Source organism: Lissotriton helveticus, chromosome 2_2, assembly GCF_964261635.1.
Source record: "Lissotriton helveticus chromosome 2_2, aLisHel1.1, whole genome shotgun sequence".
In the NCBI taxonomy this organism is placed as follows: Eukaryota; Metazoa; Chordata; class Amphibia; order Caudata; family Salamandridae; genus Lissotriton; species Lissotriton helveticus.
In genome coordinates, this window is record NC_136060.1 from 332,820,332 (window position 1) to 332,832,949 (window position 12,618).

The following is a 12,618-nucleotide window of genomic DNA, read 5'->3' on the forward strand; positions in this document are numbered from 1 at the left end:
GCTAAATCCAGGACAAGTGCACTTATTTCAAGAAATGGAGTGGGGTGGACGGAGGGGGAAAACTCAAAAAATTAAGAATCACGAGTGAAATTCTATGCCTGAAACGCAGCCGCGTTAAGCCCAGGTGAATATATCTATAGCAGCAGGAGCCCCCACCCCTATGTACATGAGCAGTCCTTTTACCGGGATTCAGCAACACAAAACAAAAGGACTCATGGAGTTCAGTGCACGGACTTCAGTGCCAACGAAACTACCTGAACGGTAAAACGTGTCCTTCACAGAACAGGAGTCCAAATCCCAAGAAACAAGAGCCGGCAAAGTTCCTCACAAGAACACGCGATCTTCATACTCTCTTTAGCCGCTAGTAGATGTTCCTGTGCTTTCTCCCAATAGCTGTCAAAGAGTGATTCCTCCCTCCCAGATGGTTGAATAGGCAGTGCTCATGGATGGAAACCTGAGGAACAAAAGAAAGGGGTCATGCCCAAAGCAACTGTTGTTATACGCAACAGCCAATCACACGAAAGAGATGTTAACATGCAGCGTATGTACTGTTCCATTTTTTGATTAGTACGCACCGTTTATCCATCTGATTGAGGATGGTATGCGTATGATAACCGCAATTCCATCTTCAATGAGGAACATAGCACAGCCCAAAAATGTGACACAAACTGGGGGCCCCTATCAGATACAATAGCTGATGGCAACCCATGTAACCTCACGATGTGGGTAATAAACACCTCTGCAAGGAAACGAGCATCAGGTATCTTTAACAAGGGTACAAAATGCTGCCTGAGTGGATGAGGACCAGACAAAAGGAACACCCTTCCTTAACAAAACAGTCAGCGGGGATACTATATGCGAAAAGTGTGAAATGAAGCGCCTATAAAAATTGGCAAATCCCAACAACACCTGGATTTCTCTCACACAAGTAGGAGGGGGCCATGATAATATCGCTTCGATCTTACGGAGATCCATCTTAATTCCGTTAGCTGATACAATAAACCCTAGGAATTCAACACTGGTAGCATGAAATTTACATTTTTCCAGTTTGACGTACAGGCGATGTTCATGCAACCTTCGTAACACCTGTTTAACATGATCTATGTGCTCCTTAGGGTCCTTTGAGAAAATCAAAATATCGTCAAGATAGACGATAACACTGATGTCAAGATATTCACGTAATACCTCGTTAATAAAAAACTGAAATGCAGCCGGGGCGTTGCACAGCCCAAAGGGCATGACACAATACTCAAACAAATAGAACTTCGTACGGAAGGATGTCTTCCACTCGTCTCCATGATGGACACGAATGAGATGGTAAGCCCCCCGTAAGTCCAGTCTGGTGAATACCGTGGCATGCCTCAATTGGTCCAGCAAGACAGGAATTAGAGGTAGGGGATACTTGTTCTTAATCGTCACCTATTAAGTGCCCTGTAATCCACACAAGCGCGGAGATCACCCTCCTTCTTTGGGATAAAATAAATAGATGAAGAGACAGGGAATACTGATGGACGTATACACCCTGTACTCAAAATCCCATCAAGATAATCCCTCAGATGCCTCGCTTCCGGTTCAGATAATGCATATACCCTGCTACATGGGAGAGTAGCACCCGGCTGCAAATCAATCCGACAATCAAACTTCCTATGAGGAGGAAGGACGCCTGCCTGTACTTTGTCAAACACCTCCCTAAATTTCTAATACTCCCTGGGTATCAATAGAGACTCCTCCAATCTATTGGCTGCACAAGATAGAGGTACAACACACTCATTGGCCTCCAGATAACAATGCTGTAAACAATACACTGAATCCAATGTTACAGTCCTCCGAACCCAGTCAATCCTCGGGTTGTGTAACTGCAGCCAGGGAACACCCAATACCATCCCAAAAGAGGGAGCATCTATCAGATCAAAGCTGACACTCTCTGAATGCCCATTTTCTACACTCAACAACAACGGTTCCGTCTGACGTGTTATCGCCCCTGATGACAACTCCGTACCATCGATTGCCCTGACCGGTTCAGGTTGTTCCTTGAACACATACGGGACCTTTAGAGATTCCGCCAATCGGTTATCCATGAAATTACCAGTAGCACCGGAATCAAGCAGTACTTTCACCATTGTCCTACAGCCACCAGTTAGGACCATACACATAGACACAGTGAAGTGTGGAGGTATCCGCTGTACCGCTCCTGGAATATCATAGGGATTAGGACCAAAGACTCCCTCTGGGGCTATCCTCCTTCCCACACATGCCACAGATTTAGGGCTGGGGTAAATGAGGGCTTAATCGGGCACTCCCGGGCAAAATGCCCACCTTTCCCACAATAAAGACACAGATATGTAAACGCCTTCGATTTTTCTCCTCACTTGACAATGGACCTCTCAATCCCCCATGCTGCATAGGTTCTTGGGTTGACCTAACCTCCACTGGTTCCTTGTTTTCGCTCCGTACCCCAATTGCCCAAGACCCCAGAAACCGATTCCTTTCACCAGGACGTTCCAAAAGGCGAAGATTCAATTTAACCACCAAATCAATGAAGTCTACACACGCCTCAGGTGGATCCACTACCTGGGACACAACATCCTTCAATTCCTCACATAACACTTGATAGAAAATAGAAGTGCATTTCTCCATTGGCCAATTGGTCTCCGACAACAGCCGATTAAAGGATGAAATTAAGCATGGGCGGATTTTGCGGATCCACGATTCACGGATTTGCGTATTCACGGATCGTGGACCTGCAAAATCCGCGTATTTGCGGATTAGCGTATTTGCGGATTTGGGGCGGGGCTTCCATGCGAGTGCACATGCCTCTTGTGTGTATAAAAGGTCAGAGACCGATCAGAGCAGCGGATTAAGAAGATACAGAAGCTCCTGGTCACAGGAACAGCACGAGGATTGCGCTCGTGAAAGTCAAGGATGCAAAGGCCTCTGTCCAGCATCACAGCTGATTTTCGATGGTATATTTGGGAAGAGGGCACAGCTGCCCAGCCTTGACAACGCTCACGATTGTTTTTTGGGCCGATGAATGAGTCACTGAATTTAAGCTTCAACTAGGGCACATGCTTAAATGATATCTGTAAGTGCTTCCGGTTGAGGTTTAATTTTTGTGCCAGGACCATCGTGCCAGAATGAACTCTGCCCTTCATATTTATTCAAGAAGACGCCACCGTTTTGTGCCATACCTCTACTCAACTGGAGTACTTTCTACTGGATAATCAGTAAGTGCTACCTCGTTGGGTAAATGTATAGTGCTTTTATTACACTACAGCTGCCTAAAGTGCCAGAGAGTTGTCTACAGCGACCAGGTGTGGGTTACTATGCAATAGCGCCGAAGGGCGCAGGGGTCCCTTGAGTGAGCTATAAAAGCTCCTGGCCACAGGAACTAACTGCACGAGGATTGCGCTCGTGACAGTCAAGGATGCAAAGGCCTCTGTCCAGCATCACAGCCGATTTTCGATGGTATATTTGGGAAGAGGGCACAGCTGCCTGGCCTGTTAACTATTTTACGATGGTGCCGGCAAGCTGTCAGCACCATCCTAAAATAGTTACTAAATTAGGTTCAACAGGAAGCTCCAATAGATAAAATAAAGCAGATGCACGAGCGCCTGCTTGATTTTATCTATTAGTGCTTACTGTTGAAGCTAATTTAGTAACTATTTTACGATGGCGCTGGCAGCTTGCCGGCGCCATCGTAAATTAGTAACAACAACAGGCCAGGAAGGCTTGAACTTTTGGCCTCGGAATCCGCTGCTCGCGGATTGCGAATTTTCGGTAAATTCGCGAGAGTTCGCGGATCGCGGATTTACCGAAAATTCGTGAAATCCGCGAGCGTAGCGGATTTGGCGCTCATTAGGTCAAGACATCTTGTTTTCCCTGCCGTAACTTTAACAAATAGCTCTGCGTTGCTTGACTGCATAAAAGAATGTTTTGCAAACAAACAACACATCTGCTCCTTAAATACTGCATACTTATATAATGCATGATTATTCCCTTCCACTAACGGAACAGCCCATGTGGCTGCAGAACCCACCAAATAAGAAATAACAAATGCCACCTTGGATGAATCAAGAGGGAAAGCAGAAGGACGGCACAAAAAGTGTAGATGACATTGGTTCATAAAGACTGCATATTTATTACAGTCTCCAGAAAACCTTTCAGGGACAGCCAGGGGCACTGGAACAGGAGTATTGACAGTAATAGCCAAAGGATAGCTCCCACCTGCTCCCTGACCACTAATACGTACATAATGGAATGTAGCTGGCTGCAATACAGGTCCCTGTGTTTTAAAAGACGTCCCTGCCGTAGCACCCCAAGTACGCTCCTTTGCTCTAAAAGCATTTAACTCCTGCTGCAATCCTACATTTTCCTGTCTTAATCCATGTACTTCAGACTGAAGGGCAGTAACCGCAGCCATTAATGTCTGTAAAGAAGGGACTCCTTCTTCAGCTATGCTTCCATCATCGCTCAGGCAGTATATAATATCGTGGGCTTGGTTTTCTGTCCTGTTACCTTCCTCTTGACCCACCAATACTGCAAGAGCAACGATAATCCCACTCCTCCACTACAAAACCCGCCGCCACCACTATCTGATAACACAAAGTGGCAACTGGCGAATGTCACAGAAGAGGGTAGGGAAACACGAAGGAATGCTTTAAGATGACACGGAACCTCACTCATGGACTGTGGACCCTCACGCATCTACAACAGACAAGGAACAAAGAAAGATAGAAATGCGATTTTATACATTCATATCCATGCGTGCTTGGGTGGACATAATTCAGTAAAAACACAGGCGATAAAATGCCTTACCCTTTTTAAAGGGTCCAAACGCTCTGGGATCTTGTCACTGTCTTTACACAGCATATGCCAGTCACCTTCTATATTTTGCCACGTTTTCACAATGTCCAAACATCCATTATTTTCTTCATACAAATAGTGGAAAAAAGCCTTCAGACTGTGGCAAAAAACCCCTCTTCATAAATTGGAAAAAAGGGAGCTAAATCCAGGACAAGTGCACTTATCTCAAGAAATAAAAAAAAAGACCCCAGGGCCAAAACTCAAAATATGAAGAATCACGAGTGAAATTCTATGCCTGTAACGCAGCCGTGTTAAGCCCAGGCAAATATATCTATAGCAGCAGGAGCCCCCACCACTATGTACACGAGCAGTCCTTTTACAGGGATTCAGCAACACAAACCAAAAGGACTCACAGAGTTCAGTGCACGGACTTCAGTGCCAACGAAACTACCTGAACGGTTAAACCTGTCCTTCACAGAACAGGAGTCTAAATCCCAAGAAACAAGAGCCCGCAAAGTTCCTCACAAGAAGACGCGGTCTCCCGAAGGCTCCGAGGACGAGAATCCAAAAACCCCGGAAGTCAGGCAAGGAGGAACCGGAAGCCCCCACCAAGCATGCAGGACATGAACACTGAGAGAAAGAGGCAGAGAGGAGAGAAAAAGGACGTCCCATCATAAAGGTATGTGGCTTTGAAAGAGAGCTGGGACGTTAATTCCCAACAGCCACCATGTCTCATCCCATGAGGAGGGGTGGATCCGAGGAAGAGGACTGCTGTCTTCTCCGAGTTGCGCTTCAGGCAGCTTCTGCTCATCCAGGATGTGACATCCTTTATTACTTCCTGGAATCTGCGTCTGGTGATGTGGGGTTCATGGGTGAGAGAGAGGATGAGCTGGGTGTCGTTGGCTTAGGATACTATGCTGAGTGCATGTGTGTTATGTTCCATACAGGTGCCCAATATAGGCTCAGGTAGCTATCAGACCTTTCATTTATATTTCCCTTGCTATTAAACTACATAACAGTTCTTGGGACTGACCTTTCACCTAGATACTTTTATGCCTCAATGACATGGGGTTTTCTCTGAAAACTAGCCTAATTTATTATGCATGAGGATTCTTGGAATCACAGCAGGACACAGCAGGACACCATCTCCTGCATAATAACTATGTATAAGGTCATTCCCTCCGCCATCCTAGTCCGACACGACACAGCAAGGTATATCGCCTGAGGGTGCCACTTTGGGTATATACACACATCATATCTTGCTGAGGTAATCAGAAGAGAAAAGGACTTCCATGCCGACACACAGATGTGAGACGCTGAGGTTCCTGCACGCAGACACACCAGCTAGCAGTGGATTGATAGGGAAACAACCTTTACAACGCAACTTTTACAACGCACTACCATTACAACGAAACTTTTACAACGCAAAAACTTTACAACGCATACCATTACAACGCATGTTTTTACAACGCAAGTACTTTTACAACGCATGCCATTACAACGTAAGTATTGGTAAGTATATAATTATATTTAATATTTTATATGTTTGGTTTTTTTTTAAGTTTTCAGTTTTTGGGTAAAGGGGTATTTTTAGGGTTCAGGGTCAGTTTTCAGTTTTTGGGTAAAGGGGTATTTTTAGGGTTCAGGGTCAGTTTTCAGTTTTTGGGTAAAGGGGTATTTTTAGGGTTCAGGGTCAGTTTTCAGTTTTTGGGTAAAGGGGTATTTTTAAGGTTCAGGGTCAGTTTTCAGTTTTTGGGTAAAGGGGTATTTTTAGGGTTCAGGGTCAGTTTTCAGTTTTTGGGTAAAGGGGTATTTTTAGGGTTCAGGGTCAGTTTTCAGTTTTTGGGTAAAGGGGTATTTTTAGGGTTCAGGGTCAGTTTTCAGTTTTTGGGTAAAGGGGTATTTTTAGGGTTCAGGGTCAGTTTTGGGTTTTTGGGGTACAGGGGTATTTTTAGGGTTCAGGGGCAGTTTTGGGTTTTTGGGGTACAGGGGTATTTTTAGGGTTCAGGGACAGTTTTGGGTTTTTGGGGTACAGGGGTATTTTTAGGGGTCTGGGTTAATTTGGGTTTTTTTGGGGTACAGGGGTACAGGGTAAAAAAAAATTATAATTAATTAAATTAAATTAAATTAAATTATATTAATTACAATTAATTTAAATTAAAAAAAATATTATATACTTACCAATACTTAGGTTGTAATGGTATGCGTTGTAAAGGTATTTGCGTTGTAAAAATATGCGTTGTAATGGTATGCGTTGTAAAAGTTTTTGCGTTGTAAAAAATTCGTTGTAACGGTATGCGTTGTAAAAGTATGCGTTGTAACGTCATACATCCGATTGATATCCCTTACAGGGTCTCTATCTTGAGACCAAAACGGGGTCCCACTGTCTCTCCCTTCAGGTAAAGGGATTGATTTTACCCTAGAGGGATTCTTGGCTCTTACACCTACATACATGCTAGGTGCACTTAAGTACATATATAGTTAGGGTTCCAACGTAAGAGTACGCATTTAGTACTGTCATGTATTTTATATACTTGCCTGTGTTCATTGTTGTAGCACAATGGTAGAAATGGTAGAAATCAACCATCTTTTTACTCTGTCAGTGCTTCTAATCATTTATATCTGTTTCTGTCTAATGGTTGTTTCAGCACACCTATTTTATACTAGAATGACGCTGGTTCAATAAATGCTTATTGAGAAACGCCCCCACCGTTTATTCTGTGTATCACTCTGAGAGAAAGTGAGCACGAGTGACCGAGCAAAAAGTATTGCACTGTTTCCACGATCCTGAGGGATCAGGGATTTCGTGTTTGATAGTTGCCAAGAACTATTCTCTCCTTGGTAAGAGGAGTTTCTAGTGGCACTTTGAGCTAGCTGGTATGCAGGCTAACATACCCGGTAGGGGTGTCTAGAATCAGCCGGGGCTCCAGTCCTACAGTGTATGTTGTCTAAACGTGCAGATCCTATATAGGTTTATAGGAACTATATGACATGGTTGTGAGAGGGGCCATGTAGATATTGAAGAGCATGGGGCTGAGTGAGGATCCTTCTGGTACTCTGCATCTGATCGAAGCGAATTCAGTCTAGTGCATTTCTCTGTACGCCGGCATCATGGAGTCTGGCGGCTAGTGTGTGGTGGGACACAGTGTAGATGGCTGCTGACAGGTCCAATAGAATGAGTGCTGCTGTGTGGCCTTGGTCAAGGAGAGTGTGGATGTCATCAGTGCCGGCTAGGAGGGTGGTCTCAGTGCAGTGGTTGCTGCGGCATCCAGATTGGGAGGTGTTGAGGATCGTGTCGGATTCTCTGAAGTTCATAAGCTGGTTGTTTTGACTTTGGTGGCGAAAGGGAGAAGGGAGATGGGTCTGTAGTTCTTGAGGTCTTTGATTGTAGATAATCTCTGATTGAGGATAATCCTTGAAGTTAAGCAGCTAAGCGCTGTAAAGAGTGTTCTCATTCCAGGGTCTGTGGTCACTGGCCCTACATACAGAGGGTAGCGGAAATGCTGGTGATCTGGGTGAAAGATCATTCGATCTATCAGGGTGTTTTGGCTGAGCATTTTACTAATTTGGATGCCCAGCTTGTGTGCTATCAGAACAGAAGAGTGTCCCACATGACGTATATGGTGGTACAGCCTGGAAGGAGTATGACAAGGAGTTCGAGGGGTTAAGGCCACTAACCCTACTTTAGAGTGGGATCAGATCAATGTTATTTTGTGGCTGGGTCATGTGAAACCTCAACGCATGGATGCTACCCCCAGTCAACCCTTTCTCGCTGGCTTGGGCTGGCTAACAGGCCTGGGGGAGGAAAGAAGGGTTCCTGTTTATCAAACAATCCTGCTCCAGGCCCTTGAGGATATGTAAATTCAAGAATTGCTGATCGTTCTTTGGCATATCCTCCCAACCAGATCAAAGTGTTTCAGAAATTCCAAGGACGGTGGGCAAAGAGCAAGACTGACCACTCCCTCTTAGTCAGAGCCCACCACTCCCCGGTCAATTGGATGCCAAGGGTTCCATGGCTCAATGTGTATGACAATCCTGGGGCAGGCCAGGTCTTGTTTGAAGATTTTAGAGAGGGTGTCCAATTCTCAGCAGGAGGATTTGTGGGTGTCTCTTACTGCAGGAATCAGCAGTCACTGAGGTCCAATCATGGCGTGGCTCGGACAAATATCCTCAAGGAAGTGGGTCTAGCATGGGTAGCCGGTCCAATCGATTCAGTCCCCCTCATGGGTTACATCTGCTCCCTCAGGGGGTGGCCTCCAAGAAAGACCCTTGGGAGGTCAGATTAATAGACAGCTTATCTGCTCCCAGAGATTAGTCTGGGAATGAGGATATATATGGCTCTCTATGCTCCGTCAAGTATGCTTCCATGGACCAGGCGATTAAGATTCTTCAGTAATTGGGACGGGGTACCCTCATAGCAAAATCAGTCATAGAATCAGCCTTCCGCTTGCTCCCTGTACATCGGCAGGATTTCCACCTGCTGGGATTCCAGTATGAGGACTCACTTTACTTTGACAAATGCATACTAATTAGCTGTTTGGTCTCCTGCTCCTATTGGCAGAAGTTCATCTCAAAGTAGCAGTGAGCCCTGTTGTGTTTGTGATTTGGTGGGACAAACCGAGGTGAAAATAAGGTCATGCATTGTTGTACGGGCAGCAATGAACAAAATGTGTTTGTAATAGAACACCAGAACAAGCAACTGTTTCATTCACTCTAATTGTGTGAGAGTGAAATCCAGGCACTGATAAATTGAATAAAGCTAATTGCCAAAAGCAGTATTTAGTGTTTGATTCTATGGGAAAAACGAGAGGTAACAGTCTTTGTGATTGGTATTTTATTATAATCCTCTTTTTGCAGTGTTCTTGCCACTCAATCTCCTCTAGGTTCTGCCTTGAAAAATTGCACATGCAAAAAATCCTGGACAAAGTGAAGTTAGCTTGGGACCTGCTACTTAAATCGAGTGCAAACACCATTTGCACTACATTTTACTTATACTTCAGAGCGCTGGAATTTGTGCAGCAGTGGAACAAATTATGCGGCAGGGTTGAGCAAATCATGCCACACATTTTTTTAATAGTATTACTTCATTATTTTGTCAATTTTAAACGTGTTAACACTGTTTGGCCATTAGTTGCACCTCTTTAGTATCTGTTAAAGACCCAAATATAGCAATAAGCTACAGAAAGGTAACCAGTGACATCACTTTGACTTGGTGGTCCCTTGGAAGATTGGTGTCAAGTAAGAAGTTTACACCAGCAGAGTGTCTGCTGGTATACAGAGCCTCTGCTGGTGCAGGCCTTTCACTTCCCCAATTCTAAATAGAGCAGAAGAACTGCACGTTTAGCAGTGCAGGAGCACCAACTTTTTTATCACGGTGCTTCCACCCCACCAAACTTTAACAAGCATTTGCAATGCAATATGTCTCGCGTTTATGAGAGTTTGACCTTTTGCCATTTACAATGCTAATAGCTTAAACTCTCGCAAATACGAGACCTATTGCTTTGCAAATATTTTTTGTGTCAAAGCGCCTTGTGCTAAGCTTTCATGTTAATGAAGGCAGCGCTCCTTTCTTTAGACAGGCCACGTCTAAAGAAAGGGGTGTGGTTGACATTAAAGTGAAACTGCGGCATGGGGGCTTTGACAAATAAAAAGCATCTGTGTGTCAAGTTGCCAAACAAATGCTTTTTTTTGTAAAAGCGTCCCATGCCATGCTTTCAGTTTAATAGCGGCTGTGCACCTTTATTTAGACGCGGCTTGCCAAAAGTAGTGGCGAGGCATCCATTAATGTGAAAGCACCACATGGACGCTAGTAAACAAAATAAATAAAGAAATAAGTGCGGCTGCTATACTTAAAACAGACCTCGCTGTTAAAATAAATAAATAAATAAACGCAGCCACTATAGTTAAAACAGACCGCCATTAGTAATTAAAATTAAAACGGGCAGCGCGCTGCGACCTAGTGGGTGGAGTAGGGGCAAATCATTGAACAAAATAGTGCTCACAGCCAAGATAAAACAGACCGTGTAACAAAACAAGTAAAAGGTCCAATCGTTATGGGAGGTTACAAATGCAGGCAAGGAGGTACCAAGGAGGGACTAACAGGCCTATTCAGGAATGAAAAACAACGATTTCGCAAGGATGGTAAGAGGAGCCAATTGAAAAGATGGGCGGGACAAGGGCGGAGATTCAAGTGCCTACCTCAATACAGCATGCCTCACAGAGCAGTGCACGTGCTGCCCAGGCTCGACCTAAAAAGCACACCAATATTCAATCCCTGCAAGAAGCCCTTTCTACTTAGAAGCTACAGTCTAAGTCGCAGAGCTATTTTAACCGATTATTTAAATACCAAGCTAAAACTTGCCTACAATCAAAATTAACTACATCTTGATATGCAGCTGCAGCTTTAAACAGAACATCCACAGATGAAAAAAATAGATGATGTACATTTTGTTTCTTTCTCACAACAGGTCGACGTGGTTTCATGTGCGCCTACACAGGTTAAATAGCTTATCTCACTAGGAGTTCATTAGGATTTAGCGAAAAAACATCATCTTTTTCTTAAAACGCCGTTTACCGCCTAACGATTGCTAGTTAAAAAAGATTTATGACATTTTCCAGAGATAAAATCAAGTAGGTGCAGCCTCCTTGGCTTGTTAGCCGTCATCGGGAAATGGACTGCTCCCTTAGATCTATGTAATTGTATTTTCCAGTTCACTGGGCACGTGCTCGGCGAGCTCGCGGCGGCCCACAGCGGGGAGTGGTCAGGCCGTCCCGGGCCATTCAGGGCTCTGCCTCCGGGCCAGCTTTAAGAGGAGTGGGGGCGGCGTGAATACTTCAGAGGCATTCTGAGAAGCCTCTCGGGCAATTTACACCAATCTCAAACATGTATGTTTGGCTGAAGTCTCTTTTATCAGCGTGATAATCCCATTACTAACAAATGAAGACGTGATCACAGTTTATTCAAAGCATTTGAAAGTTTTATCCCCTTGGAAAAGCAAAGAGGCTACAATTGGCTGCAAATGACTTTAACCTCCCGCCGTGCAAATGGCTAGGTACTGTAAAAAAAACCTTTGAAGGCTCGGCGGATTGGCTGTAGCCCTCGAGCTTCACTGTAATAAGCTATGACAACATTATTGCACATTAGAAGACATCAGCAGAGGCTTAGGCAAGAGCGTCCATTAAATAAATGTTAACCTTGTGAGCGGCTGATTGATATGTAGATAAGCCGCATTGAAAGACCAGGGTAGAAATCAGCGTGACAAGGCGTTCCCCGCAGCAACTAGGCCTTACCTTTGAACCAAATAGAAACATACTTTTTCCAGCCGTATTTTTATTTTTGTTGTTGTTTGTTAGCGCTTTTTTTGCAATTAACTTTGAATCCGGAAGGATTTGTGTGGCTGTTAAGTAAACACTGGAGTTGAAACAGACCTCTGATCACTTGGGATCTGAATTTCTCTGTTTCTGCTACACAAGAAGAAATGGCTTCCAGAAAGGATATGAGGACAACGATGGAGTGGCATGTCTATCCACTCTGCTATCATTTTACAGACAGGTAAAACCCTTAAATAGAATATTGAATGTTTCTGTTTTTTAGTTCTGGTGTTAGCAAAGACCTTTTTATTTTTTCTAAATTTGCATGTATAATATACTTAAAGAGACTTTCAACCAGCTATTTTCATCCACTTGTGAGTCATTGAGTCCTCAAATTTTTTTTTCAGTCCACTACAGCATACAGAATGGAGAAGAGGGTAAGCAGTGGTCAGCAATTGGCTAACTTCTCTGTGAGTGATTACATACTGTCCTTTAACAAGAGTA